Raw genomic sequence first — 20,458 nt, forward strand, 5'->3', positions numbered from 1 at the left:
CAACAAAAATATCAAAGCCTCAAAGGCAGCTGTGCCATAAAAGGAATTGGGTTCTTCCTTTGATGTCTTTATGCCAGACATCAAAGGAATGGGTCAAGCTTAAAATGTATTTAAAGCTTGACCCAGGTTCAGGTCCAGACACTGGTAACAGTGAAATTAACATCCAGAAGAAGACACACCTTCAACGCAACTTGAATAGTCCCATTAAAATGAACCAAATGATGGACAGAATCAACACCGAAGTTGAGAAGGAGGATCTGCTTCGCTTCCTCCGCATGCAAGTGCAGGAAACGATGCACACAATGGCGGTGGCTGAGAAGCGTCTCAGACAGAAGCTGAAGGATGACTCCGTGAGCCTCTCCCAGAGCAAACATGCGGGGAGGTTCAACGTCCAGCTCAATGGCAAGCTGCTGATGGTTTTCCTTGTCAAGCTTCAGGCAAAGAAAGATGGCCACTCCTGGAGTGCCGAGAAGGAGCTCCTGAAGGAGAATATGCGCCATGTCGAAAGAGAGCTGCATGAAGCCAAGCAAGAAAGCATAATATGTCCAGTCGAGTATCTGGACTTGAATGCTGTCACCTTCTGCGATGTGAGGTCGGAAAAAGGCCTTCAGAGACAAGTGAAGAAGATGCAAGCAGAGATTAAGCGTCTGGAGCAGGAGCAGGAGGAACACAACAGGGCTGCACTCCACAGTCAGAGCGTCTCCATTCAGATGAGAGACGTGCAGTGGCAGGCGCTTATGGAGAGAATGCAGGCTGAACATGAAGCCCAGCTTCAGGTGGGGCACACAGAGATTCTTCAGCTCCAAGATGATCTGAAGGAGTGTCGTCATCGGAATCTCCAACTCCAAGAGGAGAACGCCTCCCTGCTACAGGTAATTGAGTAATTAAATATTGGTTTTATTTTTATCTGTATTGTGAAATTTGTGTTGTTAAATGTCGATGATTTATGTACCAAGGACTTTCAACGGAAAGACCGCAAGGGCTTTTTTGAAATGCTCCTCTTAGACAGGATGTTTGACTTTATTTGTACTGTAAAACCTGCTACTGTGTGACTGTACTTGTACTCTAACATTCTATCTAATAAATATATTCATCATTCTTCACAGGAGGTGGCGACGTATGCTAAGACCATGGTGGAACAGACTCTGGAAAACAACAGCACTAAGAGGGCTTTGAAGGACCTGGAACGTCGCTGGGATGAGCAGGAGAAGAAGTCGTCTCCTCCTCCTCAAGAGACTAACCTTCAGTTGGGGAAAGAAGAGGAGCAACCGGAGAAAGACATGGCCTCCACATCGCAGCAAAATGACAAAGAGAGAACCTCAGGCTTGAATGAGGCTCCCCTTCTGGCAGAGAACGAGGAAGACTCTTTGAAGGAGGAGCAAGAAGAGGAAGACTCTTTGACGGAGGAGCAGGAAGAGGAAGACTCTTTGAAGGAGGAGCAGGAAGAGGAAGACAACACCAACGCCATGAGGACCTTGGAAGATCTTCAGAGGCCAATACCGGAAGAGAAGCCACAGAAGAAGAAAAAGAAGTGGTTCAGGAGAACGCTGGCCAGATTGTCCATCTTCAAAAAGCGTGCTCCAAAGTGAACTTTGCTGAAATGTGTACACATCAGGGGGGGCAGAAACAGAGAAGGAGATCCTGCCCCAAGTGGAGGAGTTCAAGTACCCGGGATCTTGTTCGCGAGTGAGGGAAGGATTGAGCGGGGATCGACAGACGGATCGGTGCAGCGTCTGCAGTGATGCGGACTCTGCACAGATCCGTCATGGTGAAGAGAGAGCTGAGCCGAAAGGCGGAAGCTCTCAATTTACCGGTCGATCTTCGTTCTCCGACCCTCACCTATGGTCACGAGCTTTGGGTAGTGACCGAAAGAACGAGATCGCGGGTACAAGCGGCTGAAATGAGCTTCCTCCGTAGGGTGGCTGGGCTCTCCCTTAGAGATAGGGTGAGAGCTCAGTCATCCGGGAGGAGCTCGGAGTAGAGCCGCTGCTCCTCCACTTTGAGGGCAGGGTCATTCTCCAAAACGGGTGCCATTTCCAAATTTTCATGCACAACCCACAACGTGAAGGACATGTTAATCCAACAACAAAACATATTTTCCCACCTCAGGAATAAACTCTTTATTAATAATATCCATTTGATTTACACCTTGTAGCCATTTTTGTACCGCTCCGTCACGGACAATATGTACACTATTTGAGTGGTGGTACATGAAAAAAAAAAAAAAAATCTAATGTTTTACTGCTCGTAAAATGTCCTTTTTTGGAAACCATCAATATTTAATCAGTTTTTTTTCATTTTTATGATCATTATCTGTGAAATATGAATTTCACATGTCAACAGTGCCATTGTTTTTACAAAAAAAATATAGATTGACTTAAAAATTAGAAATAAAACATACTCCCTTCATTAGTCCACAAAACGAGAACGTTATTCAACATTAATTTCTGAACCATTTCAGTCTATTTCCATTTTTTTTTAACAAGATGACTCTGTGATTTGGTCAAAATAGCAAACCAATGCTGCAGGACAGCGTCCGTCATTTCTGTATCAAACAGCTCTGTAAGAAACGCTCTAAACCCTGAAGCAAGAGTCGTTCATATCGAGCACGCTTGCATGCACGCTACCATGCCCATTTTCGCCGGAACATTACCACCAAAATTAAACTCGATGCAGGGAAAATGCAGCAGAGCGTGGACGGGCAGAACACAGACACGGGGACGCACACACATCTAGTGCACATTTGCCCGCTGTGCCGTCACAGCGAGCGTAATTTCTTCCAGACGCATTTCAGGAGCTGATTACAGACCTACACAAACTACGAAGGATTGGCTTGATGGTTTATTTCGCTGTTTTGGGTTGATAAGGACCCAAAATCACAATAATAGTGTAGAAAGAAGGGGAAAGTGAGTTTTTCCATAATATTGGACCTTTAAGATTTTAATTATGTGTTGAAACTACATTATTACATAATTTGGACAGTTTTCTGAGTGAGTTGAAGAACCACCCCGTCACAATAAATTATGTGACGGGCTGGTAAAATTCATCCTAAAATGGCCTTTTTTCTCCATGTGATCAATTTCCTGACCTATAAGTGAGTATACTTTCAATTGATAATTTCATTTTCTTTACATTAATAGTGGACATTTTTTAATACAAATCTGTTTTCCCTCTCAATATTGCGTGAAGGGGTGGTTAGATTGAGCTTGACGGACCTCATCCAACATGACAAAACAACAAAAAAGGAATGGAAAGGAATGTCAGAACTTGCTTTCTTTGCTCCTGGATGCTAGAGGTTCAAATGATGTCACTTAATCTTTGTGATGTCACTTAAAGCAACAGTCAGTTATTTATAGACAAAAATAGTCAGTGTGAGGGGGGTACGCAAACTGAGGGAAGCACACAAATAATGTAATTTCTACCAAAAATAATGTTTTTATTTTTAATAAATATATTTTATGGAATCAGTGGTACATTTACACGTGCATATAAAATTTAAATTGAATCCCTGACTTCACCTTACAACTAAAGAGACTGCTATTACATGTGTAAGGAAGAAAGTATTCACCTGTCCTGTAAACTTCAACTTGTGTAAACTTCATACATGAAACATACAATATTGACAAAGTTTGTTGTCATGAAAGTGTTTCCTTAGCTTGAAGGTTTATTTTTCTTGAGGGACTTAATTCTGTGTCTTTTCTTCTGCTCCCCGCTGAATATTCATCCCAGTTTCTCACCGTCTCATTATCCCTGTTTATATAGTTTGTGTATGTACTTCTTTTGTCAGTTCAAAAAGCGTGTCCTTCCTGCGCTTCCTTGTGTTTGCTCCTGTGTTTCAGGCTGGCTTCCCCTGCTCCTCCTCAGCGTCTGCGGAATCCCTGTGAATTTTGTTGTTGGTATTTAAAGTCAAAAGTTGAGTAAAGTCATGTTTTTTTTCTCCCCTGTGAGTGTCCTTTAGGGGCCAAAATCAAAAATTAAAGTGTAATGTTTCTTAGCGGGCCTTTGAAGACTAACAGGTTTAAAATGTGTCCTCTACAGGTGCACACATTCTCTATCGGGTTTCCAGACACTCAGATGTGTCACATTAAGATAAACCACAACAAATTATAACTCTGAGTTGAAAATAAAAACAACTCCTTCCAGAAAGACTTCCCTGATCTTTCCCACAGAACACACCATGAATGCAAAATGACCTTGTGTCAAGTGCTGGAGGCATGTTAAATCTTTTTTTGTTTTGGGGGGATTTGTTGAGGTACAGTGCATGGAATTTGCTCATATGGGTTAAAGCTGTCCTGCCTTTTATTATCATCAGTGACAGACCTATTAGAAATCTCCCCTTCAGCGCCGTCATCCTGGCCCTCCCTTCAGCCTCACTTTCCTTTAAGCGTAGATCTATATGTTATCAGCTTACTTTCTGGGCTGAGGCAAAAAGCCCCAGAACTCCCTCTTGACAGGCCCAATCCCAGCCTGATCTCACATCTCACTTGAAAGCACTTCCACACTGAGTCAGATAATGCGCACTGGGGGCCCAAACCCAGCAAGCAGAGGAGTGGCTGGAAGACTTTTTTGGGTGCCCATGCAGTAACCCTCTTTGGCAAGTTATTTACAAACGCGGTCTATCCACCTACATCGCTTAGATCATTTGAACAAGAAGGGAAAAGAAACCCTTTGAAAAAATAAAATCGGCAACACTATAAAGGAGGATCGACAGGGTGTAGCTCAGGGGTCGGGAACCTTTTTGACTAAGAGAGCCATGAAAGCAAAATATTTGGAAATTTATTTCAGTGAGAGCCATATACCGTATTTTCACACCCATAGGACGCGCCTAAAAGTCTTCGATTTTTTTCAAAATGTGCAGCGCGTCCATTGGTCCGCGCGGCCTATTTGGCGTACGGCCAAATAGGCGGACTCAGTCAGGCGCCTGGCGGAGTGATACGCTCCGACGCGCTTCACCACAGTAACTATTATGGCGTGTTGACGGAAGTGGCTGCCGAGGCTGCCGGTCCCGCAGCAGAACACGGGAATAGAGCAGCGGAGAGAGAATCCAGCATTAATGAATCAATGGAGGAAGCGGAGGAAGCAACAAGAAGACCTGCAGCAACTCGGTTCCTGCGATCTGCAACTCCGTGCGGGCCGATCTCACCGATACGGTCTAAACCGGAGTGAAGCTAGCTAACGCGCTAACGGGCTAACCAGCAAGCTAGCTTATCATCGTCATCCCCGGTGGATTAACCAAAGAACTCCAACCGTTCAACGTTAAACTGCGGGCTGCGTGGGAGCGCTGGACGACAGAAGGAGACCACACAGTTCCACTCAGAGTGGAAGGCAGCGCAGCGCCACAGTTTGACTGGATCGTAGCTGCTTCGGCTAACTGTCTGCTAGCATTGTTGTTCGCATCATTTCCGAGGCGCCGACGCCGCTGCACGTAAAGTGACTGGCAATGAAGAAAGAGGCCGGCATGTTTGACGGAGATCTAGCGCAGCTGTTCACTACAGAAACAGAGGATGAGGACTTTGATGGGTTTGATTAATGACTCTGTTTTGCTCCGGCTCTATTTTTTAAAACGCGCACTAGTATGCTTGTTTGATTGATGACGATTAAAGATGTGAGTACCAAACTCAGTTTTGCTCCTGCTTTATTTTGCGCACCTATCATGCCGGCGCCTTTTGATCCGCGCGCCCTTTGTATGTCTGAAATACTGAAAAATCAGCTGTTAATGAGACTGCGGCGAATCAGCGGGTGCGTCATAAGGTCGTGAAAATACGGTAATATATTTTAAACGTGAATTCAACTAAACGTCAGTATAAGCGGTAAGCAGGTAATAAAACTAGTATAATAAGCCTCTGAACGTTACGGACTAACGTGAGCGGACCCCAGAAAGCAGAGAACAGAGACGGTGCGATGGTTGAATTTATCATTTACGCCTGGAGCTGCACACAGGACGAGGGGCGGCTGGAGCCCAACGTAATAATACACAGCCGAGAGAAAAACTAAAAAGCAAGTGATGCCCTCTTGAAGCAAACGCAGGGCCCCGTCTTTTTCACGCATTTATTCCAAAAGAAGGTCCCAGGTAAGAATACATTAAAATAGCCAGTAATCTGGAATTAAGGTGGAGCCAAACAAAGTCCACTCTTGCCACCGTGCACACAGCTGGCCACACCCACCCCTAATGGTGGGATGACGGCCTACTTTTAAAGTGGCAGCCCAGGCTCAGGGCGGAACCGTGACAGCGTGCTTCCGCTCTGTGATTTTTCACAATAAAATGCCAGCCATGCAAAATGCCCCTGCAACACAAGCTCTACTAACGGACGCCGACTGTCTGGTGCCGCAAAGAAAACGGAACATAAGATCCAGACACAAGTGAACAAGTTACTTACAACAAAAAACACGACACACGACCTGGGCGCGCAAACCAGCTGCGGTCAACACGGGCGAGGCGAGTAAAAAACAGAAAAAAAAGGTTTTTTTGTTTTTTTTTATCTGAGCGCGAGCCATATGCGATCATCAAAAGAGCCATATATGGCTCGCGAGCCATAGGTTCCCGACCCCTGGTGTAGCTGGTGTGCTTGTTTTCATCGTGCTGCAGCCGATGCTCACTCATTGAATCTTGTTTCAATGTTGCATGTCATGACACTGATGCTTTCCATTTCCATATTTAATTTCAGTTTGCACGGAAAACAAACACAAATAATACTACCATGTCTGGGTTCACAACATTATCCGGACGCACACAAAGACAGCCGGCAAGCTTCTGCATCACACAGCTGTCCCCCCACCCCTACATGTGTTTGTGTATCTGATGTGAGATTTGCTCATTTAATTCACACCGTTCACGTCTACTCGTGTCTCATTTCTGCTTTCCTACGACTTTGTAAATAACTGCACCACACACGTGAACTGAGTCACGCAGACAACGTTAAATGACACGCAAAGAACAAAAAAATCTCAATAACACTTAAACAAAGAGATGACGCAATCAGTTTATACAACACACTCTTTCAGAATGAACTGTAATGCTGTAATTTGCAATAGGAATTAGCCTCCCATCTCTTATTGTCCTTTAGCAACAAATCCCCCTCTTTCATGCTATAAACAACACACACACACACACACACAGAGATAGACCTGCTCCGTTATGTAATGTTAACTGACCATATTTATAAGTATATACAGTGGTACTTCTACTTACGAATGTCCCTACATCCGAAAGTTTCAGGTTACGAAGTATCTAAATGGGAAAATATTGCCTCTCGTTACGATTTTCACTTCAGGATACAAAGTCAAAAATAGCTGCTCGTAGCTGCTCTGCCATTGGCTATCGCCTAAAATCTGCCTGGCAACCCGTTGCGTATGCGTGTATCCCAGCATGCTATTCGTGTCCCCCTTGTAATGTATTTGGTCCATGCCTGATGCCGTAGTTACGTGATGATGTAGGCACGTTAGTTTGTGGTGTGCGCTAAATGTAGCATGTAGCTCTGTGACCGGCTACGCCTGATTAAAGAAAGGTTTTGTTCCTGAATCCGTCTCCTCCTTCCGACCATCCGTAGAGGTTAAAGACTTAACACCCCTCGTGTCACCCGGAAAAAGTGTTGACAAGTCGGGCTATTGCTCATTATGATGACGTCTGCCTCGCACATTTCCGACGGATTGTCAAAAGCCGGCAAAAGCAGACGTCATTGGATCAGTTTTTCAAGAAACGCGAGGCAGAAAACACCGCAAAGGACCAGTAAACAAAGAGGACAAAAAACAACAGCTAAAAGGTAAATTAATATTTTTATTATTTCCTTTATTCTTTGGTTTTTTTACATGATGTGCCTCTCGTTTTATGTTTATTGTGCGGTAATCTAATTTTAACATGTATTTGTTTCATGTTCTGATGCGCTTTTATGATTTATTAAAAAAATATCATAATTTTGCGGGGCTTGGAACGGATTAGTGCATTTACATTCAAAATGCGTCTCTACTTAAGAAGTTTTCACGTTACGAAGCTACTCCCAGAACGGATTAAATTCGTAAGCTGAGGTACTACTGTAATTGCATTTTTCAGTTGTTCCAGGTATTTTAACAAGAGGAGTCGACACAAAGTGGAATGAATGAGTGTGCCAGCCCAACCTTTGGCCAAAGGAGCCATTAGACTATAGAGAACCACCTGCAGTCTATTGATCAAAGCAGCCATGCTTACTGAGATGCTAACTTTATACGCCTGACAAGACAAATGAACAATGGGTTAATTGCCCCGGTTTAGGATAAGAGGAAATAGCTCCAGCCCTGTGGGTACAGTGGCCCAATGAGCTCACCCCAGTACCAGTCCTGCCTGCGTGGGTGGGTACAGAGAAATAACCCAGAACCCCCAAAGAGCAATGATAAGACCAAGAAGATCAGCCGCAAACCACTAGCTGCCAAGAACAAATAGAGAGTACAAAGGCCGGAGAACTTGCTAAGCAGCTGACTTCACCGCATTAGATCCTTTTACTTCTGTTTTATGAATAAAACAATATGTCGCATCCTAATGTATTCATTAGGTTTCTCATTCTGTAATCTTTTAATGTGCACGCAGCACCATACCAGCTACAGCAATAGATATGGTTTTTAATGGTGTGAACTGATGGATTGTGGGGATGTACATTCTGACTTTCATACATACCTGCATTTGAGAACTATTTTATGTGTAATGGTGAGGGAGCCTGCCAAGAACTGTTCATTCCACTGATCTGAGAATCACTTCTTGCATTTGAACCTCACTGTACCTCCGAATTTAAACGTATCTTTATTGTATAACCTTTAACAAGCATCATGGCGTTTAAGACTGTTGCAAATATGAATGAATATATTTTTTAACAATTCACGCTTTTATCACTGCCTCTCTGTATTGCACACTTAAAATAAACCATTTATACGACCCTCTGGCATGTTGTTCTTTTCCGAAAGATATTCTGTCGCATCCTGATCCTTTCTTCACAGTCACATAAAGTAATGTAGAGATTCAAGGACAGGCTAAAAAGTATTTACCGTATTTTTTGGATTATACGTCGCTCCGGATTGTAGGTCGCACCAGCCAAAAAATGCATAATTAAGAAGAAAAAACCATATATAGGTCGCACTGGAGGATAAGTCGCATTTTTGGGGAAAATTTATTTGATAAAATCCAACACCAAACAACATATAGCACAAAGAACATGCTAACACGTTTACCAAAATATCAGGTTTTACTCCGAATCACGAAATCCAAGGAAATCTTCATCCTCGGTGTCACTTTTGAACAACTCCCCCAACTCGGCAGGTAGACAAGACGCCGCTTCCTCTTCTACGTCGCTTACATCAGACTCGTCGTCAGTTGCAGTTCCAATTATTCCAGCCTTTCTGAATCCCGACAGGATGGTTGCGGTTGTCACTGAAGCCCATGCTTTGTCGATCCATTCAATGACTTCCAGGAAAGTTGCATGGCGCATTCTCCCGGTTGCCGTGAAGCTGTGCTCTCCATCCGTCATCCACTGCTCCCACAGGTTACGCAAAACTGACTCAAAGCTCCTATTCACGGAGATATCAAGTGGCTGGAGTATTTTGGTTAAGCCTCCAGGGATGATGGCAGGTATGGAGTTGAAAAATTTTAATTTATTTTTTAACTGTGGTGTGATGTGCGCTCTCATGCTATCCATCACAAGCAGAGCTTTGCGTGCTCTAAAGAAGCCATCCGGTCGCTTATTGTAGCACTTTGTAAGCCACAAGTTCATCATTTCTTGATCAATCCACCCTTTCTCGTTCACGGCGATTTCAACTGAGGAGGATTGGATTTTTGGCATGGTTTTTTGTTTGAAAATGACCATCGGTGGCAGTTTTGATCCGTCTCCACAACATGCCAGCACCACTGTGAAGTGTGATCTCTCATGACCAGTTGTAACGATATTCACACTTTTTTGCCCTTTCTCTGCAACACTTCGGCCCATGGGGATGTCAAAAGTGAGGGGGACCTCGTCCATGTTAATAATATGATCCGGTGTCACGTTGTGATCACTTACATGCTTTTCAATGAACGCGCAGAAACTGTCAACCTTGACTTGGAAGTCCGCTGGCAGTTTTTGGGACAGTGTCGTCCTTGCTCTGATAGAGAGGCGTTTGCGCTGCATGAAGCGGCAACACCAAGAAGGTCCTCCCGCAAAGCCGTTTATATTCACCTCCCTGGCAACCACCTGGGCGTGGAGACGCAACTGCACCGTTGACAAACCTCTCCCAGAAGCACGTTGTTCAAGCACCCATGCGTGAACTCGTTCCTCCAACTGCGGCCACCTAGCTTGTTGCCCGCGATTAGCTTTCTTTGTTTTCTTCATTTCAGTAAGCGTAACCTCCGCTTTTCGCCAGTCCCTTACAAGTTTTTCGCTCACTCCAAACTCTCTTTCTGCTGCTCGATTGCCGTTTTCGGCTCCATATTTCACTATCTGAAGCTTGTAAGCCGCGGAATATGACTTTCTTTTCGGCGCCATTTTCAATCAGCCCTTCTAATTGGTGTTTTTAGATAACAGGTGTGACAGATAACTCTGAACCTCCAGAAACCCCCACAGATTCTGACGGGTCACAGAGTTCCCTGTAACACCTGTTATAGAAATGTGTAGGCTACTGTCTCTGCGCTCACAGATTTTGTAAAAAAAAAGCATATATAAGTCGCTCCGATTTATAAGTCGCACCCCCGACCAAACTATGACAAAAACCGCGACTTATAATCCGGAAAATACGGTAGTTACTTTTGGCAGGGAGTAATAAGTAATGTAAGTAAGTAATATTATTACTCAAAATGAGAAAGTAACAAGTTACACTACTCGTTACTTTTTACCAGTAACGCTATTGATTAGTGATCAGTTCAGCATGGAGACGATGCGATTGGTGGAGAGGGGAATTCACAGAGCTGTCAATAAGCAGTGTCAGAGCTATAGGTTTAATGCAAAGCTGTTGCTCCTCAAACTATCAAAAAACAAGAAAACAAATACACAAAATATAATAATAATAAAAAAAATTATTTAAAGGCGCCTTTCTTGGCACTCAAGGACACACACACACACACACACACAACAATAACATATATACAATAAGAAATAGGAATGAATAAGAAATAAATTCAGAACGCTATATAGTTCGATTCACCATCTTTTTTTAATGGCTAACTTTAGCCATCTTTGCCTCTTCTAAGAGATAGCGTTTCTCCAGCTGGAGCCGGTTACATTCATCGGCCGATGATTTGAGAGCAGCACGGAGGTTAGCGATCCCTTTGCTGTATCGCTCAAACTCTGCTTGCTTGGCCGCCTGCAGCCTTTCCACAGCCTCCTTATTCTGCTGCTCCCGTCTCATGTGCTCGTGCTTGAGCTTCTGGTGCGCCATATGCAGCGCCTGGACATCAAAACTTTTCGCCTTCTCTGGCTCTCCTAAGAGAGCGCATTTCTCCTGCTGGAGCCGGTTAAGATCATCGTCCGATGATTTGAGAGCAGCACAGAGTTTAGCGATCGATTTGCGGTATCTCTGAAACTCTGCTTCCTTGGCCGCCTGCAGCCTTTCCACAGCCTCCTTATTGCGGTTCTCCTGTCTCCTGAAGTCTTGCTGGAGCTCCGTCAGTGCTGCCTTGGCGACGGTCACCTCTTGAGTCAGCTTCATCTGATGATGATAAACATGATGAATAGATTTATGAGATAGAATGTTAGAGTACAGTCAAACAGTAGCATGTATTACAGTACAAGTACAGTCAAATATCCTGTCTAAGAGGAGCGTTCCAAAAAAGCCATTGCCGTCTTGTTTCCATTGAAAGTCCTTAATCATCGACATTTAACAATACCAATAAAATACCAATAAATTACTCCACAGATGCGTTTTGAAGGAGGCCAAAGAGGTGCATGTTTTGAGGGAAGGAGTCAAACAGTTCCACCCTTGGGGGGCAGTATTGTAATGCCTACCTTCTCATTTTCGTGGTGAACTCTGGCATTCTCTGCCTCTTCTAAGAGACACCAGCTCTCCTCGTGGAGCCGGTTACATTCATCGTCCGATGATTTGAGAGCAGCACGGAGGTTAGCGATCGATGTAGTGAACCGCTCAAACTCTGCTTGCTTCTCCGCCTGCAGCTTTTCCACAGCCTCCGTATCGTGGTGCTCGTGTTCCTGCTTCGTCCCATGATTCTTCGTCAAGCGAAGCTGGAGCTCCGTCAGCGCTGCCTTGGCAACGGTCGCCTCTTGAGCCAGCTGCATCTGATGATGACAAACATGATGAATAGATTTATGAGATAGAATGTTAGAGTACAAGTACAGTCAAACAGTAGTATGTATTACAGTACACGTACAGTCACACAGTAGTATGTATTACAGTACACGTACAGTCAAACAGTGGCATGTATTACAGTACACGTACAGTCAAACAGTAGTATGCATTACAGTACACGTACAGTCAAACAGTAGTATGCATTACAGTACACGTACAGTCAAACAGTGGCATGTATTACAGTACACGTACAGTCACACAGTAGTATGTATTACAGTACACGTACAGTCACACAGTAGTATGCATTACAGTACACGTACAGTCAAACAGTGGCATGTATTACAGTACACGTACAGTCAAACAGTAGCATGTATTACAGTACAAGTACAGTCAAACAGTAGCATGTATTACAGTACACGTACAGTCACACAGTAGTATGCATTACAGTACACATACAGTCAAACAGTGGCATGTATTACAGTACACGTACAGTCACACAGTAGTATGTATTACAGTACACGTACAGTCACACAGTAGTATGCATTACAGTACACGTACAGTCAAACAGTGGCATGTATTACAGTACACGTACAGTCAAACAGTAGCATGTATTACAGTACAAGTACAGTCAAACAGTAGCATGTATTACAGTACAAGTACAGTCACACAGTAGCATGTATTACAGTACAAGTACAGTCACACAGTAGCATGTATTACAGTACAAGTACAGTCAAACATCCTGTCTAAGAGGAGCATTTCAAAAAAGCTCTTGCGGTCTTGTTTCCGTTGAAAGTCTTTAGTACATAAATCATCCACATTTAACAATACCAATAAAATAACAATAAATTACTCCACCCTTGGGGGGCAGTATTGTAATGCCTACCTTCTCATTTTCATGGTGAACTCTGACATTCTCTGGCTCTCCTAAGAGAGCGCATTTCTCCAGCTGGAGCCGGTTACAATCATCTTCCGATGATTTGAGAGCAGCACGGAGTTTAGCGATCCCTTTGCTGGATCTCTGAAGGTCTGCTTCCCTGGACGCCTGCAGCCATTCCAGAGTGTCCGAATTCTGTTCCTGTTGTTCGATGTGCTCGTCTTCCAGCTTCTGGTACGCCATACGCAGCGCCTGGTTGTCCAATCTCTGCTTCATCTCATAAATGTAACTAAATGTTACTACCAGCAGTGATAAACTTACTTTCTTGAAAAACGTTCTTATATCCATTCTTCATCCATCCGTTCACGTTCTTCTCCTAAAGCTTCAAACACGCTGCAGGGACCGACGTCCTACAATTAGCGCGGTTACAGGGAAAACGTGGACTGGAGTTTCAGTGATGTGGGCATTCTCTATAGGAACAGGTGGAACGGGTTCTCTACCTTACGCCATGAAGTGAGGGGAAACAGATTCATGATCAGATTTAAGTAAATAATGGCAGGTTACATGTCTTTAAACATATATTCTGGCGGCTTTAATAGAATATGTCCGCATTTTTTGGTCACTGAACAAAAAAAAAAAAGATTTTTTTTTTTTTTTATAAAACAACCCAAAATTATTTAGGGGGGCTTAAGAATATTTTAGGGGGGCTGAAGCCGGTTAAGATCACTTTTACGTTTGTAAGCCCCCCTAAAATAGGCCTAACGACGCCACTGGAGCTGTATGAGAGAACCACAGCCCTGTGCCACACCCACAGTCTCCCTGAATCAGGTGCAGAGACCTGCAGAACCTGGAGGAACCTGCAGGTTCACGCACTGAATAGAACTCAGACACAGTGAAAAGAGAGTTACTTTTCTCTTGCCTGGATAGGATGGTTGGCGAGCTTGAGTTCAGATTCTGCAGTAGATGCAGAGCTACTAAAAGGCATGAAGTCCTAAAGTGAGAACTACTCGAGTGGATCACAATTAAATGAACTCGCAAAACACTCCAGCCTGAAAACAGAGGAGGTTCTGGTGGCCAGAAAACAGAGGCTGGATGTTCTCCCAAAGATATATTTTTCTGTTCACAACCTCCTTGATTCAGACATGTTTCCCTCTCTGAAGGTTCTACCCAAGTTGCCCTAACAGTGCCCGTAAGCAGCTGCTCGTGTGAAAGGTCCTTTAGAGCACTGCGTCGGTTGCACTGCGTCGGTTGCATTCCTGGCTGCGTCAAACAACGGGTCAGAAAAGACTTCACAGTCTTGCGGTCATTGAAGCAGCTGGTGAGTTTGGAGTGGACGTTGGAGTCCATGGAATTAGTGGAGATGTAGAGTTGTATGTCGTCAGCATAACAGTGGAAACGGAGGGAGTGATGACGGATGATGTTGCCAAGCGGGAGGATGTAGAGGATGAAGAGGAGAGGACCAAGCACCAAACCTTGGGGGACACCCTGCAATGGGGGGGCTACAGAGGAGGAGCAGTGAATGAACTGTTGTCGGTTTGTGAGGGAGGACTGAAGCCGGGACAGAGCGGAGCCGGTGATGTCCTCAATGGTCCTCAATTCACAGCTAGTCTATGTCAGATGTTCCTGAAGCTGAATGGACTCCGCCCCCTAACATCCAGCTACCAATGGGCTTGCCGAGAGGTTTGCCGTGGCAGACGTTAGCCAACGTCCTGTTTGCCGACCGTAACGCCGCTCATGCTGCTACAAATCAAAGTCCTGCTCTGTTGTTCCTGGGACGTGGGCTGCGCTCAAGACTGTATTTACTAAAGCCGAATGTACGACGGACGGTAATGGATGGTCGGATGAAGCAGGGTAAAAGGACACCCGCCAGAGAAACACGGCAACTGGAAACTGGACAGGCTGTGCTTGCCAGGGATTACCGTGGAGAACACAAGTGGGTTTCTGGCACAATCAGAGACAGGCCGGGATCCTTGGTCGACACTGGAGAAGTGGCTCCAGACGCTATCTGGCGACGCCACCTGGACCAGCTGCGGAGGTCAGAGGTCAGAGGTCCACGCTGCAGAAGGAACGGTGGATCCTGCTGCTCCATTTGATATTTTATTTTTCTCTTCTCTCTTCTCTTGTGTTTGCGTGACCTGCAGCTCCCTCCTCCCTCCTCACCTGCATTCTTATCCTCTTTTGTCAGGAAATGAGGAGCGATGACGTCACAAACACGTTTAATGATGTATTATGTCATTAAAAGCTCGTTTTTGTTCCCCTGCAGCCGAACTACGTTGTTATATAAAGTATATAAAGTATTGTCACGTCAGGTTTTGTTGGATAAAAACATTCTTACGCGTTAAAAACCCCTAAAAATAAAGCGGTTCGGCGGCTTTGCGTTCCCATTGGTTCAGCGCGGATCACGTGACCAGGAAGTGTCGCCCAGACTTGTGGGTAACGTCCCACTTTCCTAAAATAACTCTCTTTCTCAGCGATACTGTGACGTTTTCTTCACTGCGCTGTGTTTTATGTTATTCGTTATTCACGCGACCCGGATCCGGTCCCGGTTCGTGACTCGGTTCTGCGGACCGTCAGTGAGAAGGACGGGGCGGCGGAAGACCCCCCCGCCTCGGACCCTATTCCGGTTATCGCTTCTCGGCCTTTTGGCTAAGATCAAGTGTAGTATCTGTTCTTATCAGTTTAATATCTGATACGTCCCCTATCCGGGGACCATATATTAAATTGATTTTTGGAGCAGGGAGATGGAATAGGGGCTTGCTCCGTCCACTCCACGCATCGACCTGGTATTGCAGTACCTCCAGGAACGGTGCACCCCCCCAATAATGTAAAGAAACAAACGGGAGGCTGGTAAAGGCTGGAGCTCTACGTCACTTCCGGGTTCCGGAAGAACCCAACACTGTTGTGTGTGTCGCAGATTATTTTAACCAAATAAACCTTCATCTCTCTCAGTGTGGAAATTCTTTATAACACAAATGCGCAGTGCGTGTAGGGGGCGTGGTCTCAATAGCCATGCAGGAAGCGTCTGTTTTTTTTAGTCGAGATTATGCTAAAATGTACTTTCCCCAACTATATTTGGGTTCCCTATGTGGAGCAAAGCTTCAATTTGGAAAATTCCCAGTTTATTCCCCGTTAATCCATTAAATTCCCATTAATTCCATTCCTCCCGTCGCTGATCAAACTTTAATCTCTGGCTCCACCGAATGGCAAGAAATGCCATACAGGTGTTAATGTCGCGCATGCAGTCCGTCCTCCGAAACACTAGGCGGCGCTAATGTCTCATTTAAATGACGTGACGTAACGTTTATTCATTAACAAAAACAAAGTGCGTCGAGCTGTTTCAGTCCGAAGACTCGTTACCCACCAGGTAAAAGGAATTACAGCTGGAAGAGTTAATTTTCTGATTCCTAATTCATGTGATCAACAATGATTGTCAATCCCGAGATGTGTCGAAAAGTTGCAAAAGAACTTTAACCGTCACTTTGGAATAGTCCTCAGAAAGAAGTTCATGAAGGAAATGTGACGTAACAAAGACCTTTTTTTTTTTTTTTTTTTTTTATTGTAAGCTTTATTAACAAAACAATGACATACATATATACGTATGCTTGCAAAAGGAAGGCATGAGAAGGAATATAAGCAAATACAAAAACACTAATATCAAAATCTACTATCAATATTCCAAAGGTGTGATCATTTGTGATATTCATCCAACATAGCTCTAACAGAGAATAATATAATATCACTAATATAAGTATACGTGCAAAAGGAAGGAAAGAATGAGAAGGAAAATAAAAGTAATAGCAGACCAAGAATCACATATACTATCGATGTTCCAATGGTGTCATTTGTGAAAACCCAGATTTTTTTTTAATAGTTACAGCATTCCACATTTATTAGCATAAGATAATGTCACTGTAACTGTGTATTAAGAAATAAGAAAGAAATATCAGTTTAACTGGAACAAAGATAGTACAGAAGTTTACGGAGGTAGAGTAGAGAAAAGTTAGAAAAAAGAAAAAAAAAAGAGGTAGGAGTCCCATTTTCAGAAATGTTCCACCATGTATACATTTCACATTCAGATATCAGTCCCTTACTGGAACATCAGCCACGATGCGCTTGCCTTCTAGGAACCCAAACGGGCCCCTGAAACCCGCAGCCTTGCCTTCCTCCCTAGCCTGGTCGATTCTGGGCCACAGTGCTTGTCTGGACCTCCAGTCCTCCGGGGTCAGGTCCTCAGCAAAGCGGATCCCTTCTTCCTTGCACACAGGAGAAGCTTTCGTCTGTCTCCAGATGTCATCTCTCGTATTCCTTCTCACAAACGTGATGATAATTTGCCGTTTCTTGTTCTCCGTCGGTCGCCCCACTCTGTGACCAACGTCGACCTCTTGGTCCATCTTTGCCTTCAGGCTTGGAGCAGTTCTACCCAGAAGCTCCACCACTTCTGTTCTGACATTCTCGTTCGTTTTCTCCTTTTTCCCTTTGATGCGAAGGCAACATCTCCTTTTGTCTCTTTCTTGATTCAATAAACGACCTTTCATGTCATCATTATCTTTCTTGAGAGAGTCGATCTGTTTTTCCATGTGTTTCACTTTCGTTTTACACTCTTCCAGCTCCTCTGAGTTTCGCTGCGCTGTTTTAATAACATCAGCTAGCATGGCGCTATGTTGTTGCATTTGTGTGATAACCTCCTCAATGCGGTCGTCGACACGTTTTCCAAGAGACTCAATAGCTTTCAGAATGACACCGATGGATTCAGAGTCCTTCTCTTCAGACCTTTCGGTTTCTTCTCCGTGTGTGCTTTTTCCGGAGTATTTGCAGGGGTTGTCGACCTTCTGTCCCGTTTGCTGCTGCTAGCGTTAGCTGCTTCCATCGGAGTTGAGTAGTCGTGCTCTTCGTTCCTTTGGGTCGTAAACTTAAGGTTTTTTGCTGGCGAAGGTTTCGTGCTGTGGGTTTTCTTCATGTTCGGGCTGGAACTGTAAGGGACGTGGAATAATAGCACTCAAAAATATCACATAGGGACTTCGATAAGGAGCTCAAACGGAAGCGACTGCTTAGTACGCCATCTTCCTCCGGACTCCGTAACAAAGACATGGAAGGGTTTAATAATTATAATAAAGACAAACACAACGTGCTATTATTGGATTATCAGCGTTTCCCTTTTTGTGTTTTGGCCTCTGCGTGGGATTTCATGTCCTTCCTCGTATAACTTTAAGAAAATATCAATCACCCAAAAAGAAAAACACACTCAATAATTTCATTTCATAAAATGAGTTTAGCTATGTTTTTAAAAATGTAAAACCGTGTTCATAAATGTTGTCCTAAAGCATTGTTTTAAAAAAATATATTTTTTTAATTTTTCTAAAATGAGTGCGGAGATGGACTTGCAGCTTCCACCTCACGAAGGAGACGAGTTCTCAGTGGTGGACATGCACGCAGGAGGACACCCTTTACGGATAGTCCTCAGTGGCTACCCAGCAGTCGAGGGGGACGGCGTGCTGTCCAAACGCCGTTACGCCCGGGACCACCTGGACCACCTCAGGAAGACGCTGCTGTTCGAGCCCCGGGGACACTACGGTGAAGAGCGAGCTGCCCGAGGCCGACAGGGGGCGCTGTTCATGCACAACGAGGGCTACAGCACCACGTGTGGACACGCCGTCATCGCCCTGGGACGCTTTGCCGTGGACTACGGACTGGTGGAGCGTCCCCCCGGTCTCCAGAGACCCAAGTGAACATCCACTGCCCCTGCTGGCTGGTGAAGGCGTTTGTCGAGTACTCTGACGGTAAAACGGGGGCGGTGAGGTTTCACAGCGTGCCAGCCTTCGTCTTCGCTACGGGTAGGATGCGTGAAACTGATCCCTAGAGGGGTCCGCGTGTCCTGCGGGACTCATGAAGGGACCTGTCCTTCTAGATGTGACGGTGGACATCAGCTACGGAGGAGCCTTCTACGCCTTCGTCGGCGCCCAGAGGTTCGGCCTCGACGTGTCCAAGTCCAGGACGCGAGATCTGGTGGACGCGGCCACGGCCGTGACCGACGCCGTCAAGTCTCAGGTGGAGCAATAGACTACAGTACCCATGATTCAGAGCGAGTGGGAGAGCCCAAAGAGGAACATTTCTGCTCCTCGTGAGAGAAAAACAAATGCGTACGAGAAACGGGTTGATCTTACATTCAGTCTCTCTAAGAGCCGTTTGACCTCCAGGTGAAGTTCCGCCACCCCACCAGTGAGGATCTGGCCTTCTGTTATGGGACCATCCTCACAGATGGCAGAGATGATTTCTCCTCCGATGCCACCGCCAATGTCTGCGTGTTTGCAGATGCTCGGGTACCTCGGGTGGGGAGGCCGCCTCATACCGGACACACACGGAGCGATTCGATATCGAGAGGTTTTAAACCGATATAAACCTGGTCGCAGGTGGACCGGAGCCCCACGGGTTCTGGTGTGACGGCGCGAGTGGCTCTTCAGTATCACAAAGGGCTCGTCCAGCTGGACCAGGCCAGGACCTTTCAGAGTGGAACCACTGGATCCCGGTTCACAGGGCGAGCCGTCAAGGTACCAGAGTTGGAGCCGGTTATGTGATCCCCCAGAATGGATTAAAGTTTGAGGCACATCTGGATTCTGATGCTCAATCAAGATCACTTTGTTTTTTTTATCTGACTTTTTGCCCAATATATCATGAATAAAAATACCCAGGCGTGTACAACTCAAGCCATCACAGAAAATGTCTGTTTTTATTGATGTAGGAAATGCATCTTGAACACTAAACGTTTCCCTTCTGACCAGCATGAAGTGTGAACATCTCTTTGAGAATGAATCCCTCAGTTTGCCTGCTCAGGTGGAATCGGTTCAGAATGACATTAATGACTGGACGCCCTCTAAATACCTTTATGACGTTGATGGCTGTTGCAACAAAGAACCGCCTGCTTGCTTGATGCCTTCGTTTCTGTTCAGGAGACAACGTGTGGCGGCTACGAGGCCGTCGTGGTGGAAGTTGCTGGCAGAGCCTTTTATACCGGAGCTTCACGCTTCGTCCAGGAGACGGATGACGAGCTGAAACTCGGCTTTCTGCTCAACTAAACCTGCGTTGCACGTTGTGTTTGCACACGAGCGCTCCAACAAGGGGTGTGGATCCATAATTGTGTAAGGAAAATACAGTATTCAAATATTCCATTGGCTTTGGTTGTTTTGTTTTTCAAAATAATATTTTTTATTTTGAATTAAAAGCTCTAGTGTATAGAATTTCCTGGTAATTGACAGTTACAGGCAATTAAACAACCTCCACCTCACCCTAATCTAAGGGGGCCACCGAAACACCTGATAATCCCTGAGTAGATAATCTAAATGAAATAAATAAATCATA

At 44.9% G+C, this 20,458-nt stretch overlaps 1 non-coding gene and 1 pseudogene across 1 annotated transcript; both read left to right on the forward strand.

Annotated features, from left to right (window-relative positions):
- Positions 1 to 15,731: 15,731 nt before the first annotated feature.
- LOC137914680 (U2 spliceosomal RNA) lies at positions 15,732 to 15,922 on the forward strand. The gene has a single exon (XR_011106417.1). It is a non-coding gene; the product is annotated as a U2 spliceosomal RNA (small nuclear RNA).
- A 2,555-nt stretch (positions 15,923 to 18,477) lies between these two features.
- LOC137914676 (trans-L-3-hydroxyproline dehydratase-like) lies at positions 18,478 to 20,175 on the forward strand (annotated as a pseudogene).
- The last annotated feature ends 283 nt before the right edge of the window (positions 20,176 to 20,458 follow it).

The sequence above is a fragment of the Brachionichthys hirsutus genome, unplaced genomic scaffold (genome assembly GCF_040956055.1).
Source record: "Brachionichthys hirsutus isolate HB-005 unplaced genomic scaffold, CSIRO-AGI_Bhir_v1 contig_405, whole genome shotgun sequence".
Classification (NCBI taxonomy): Eukaryota; Metazoa; Chordata; class Actinopteri; order Lophiiformes; family Brachionichthyidae; genus Brachionichthys; species Brachionichthys hirsutus.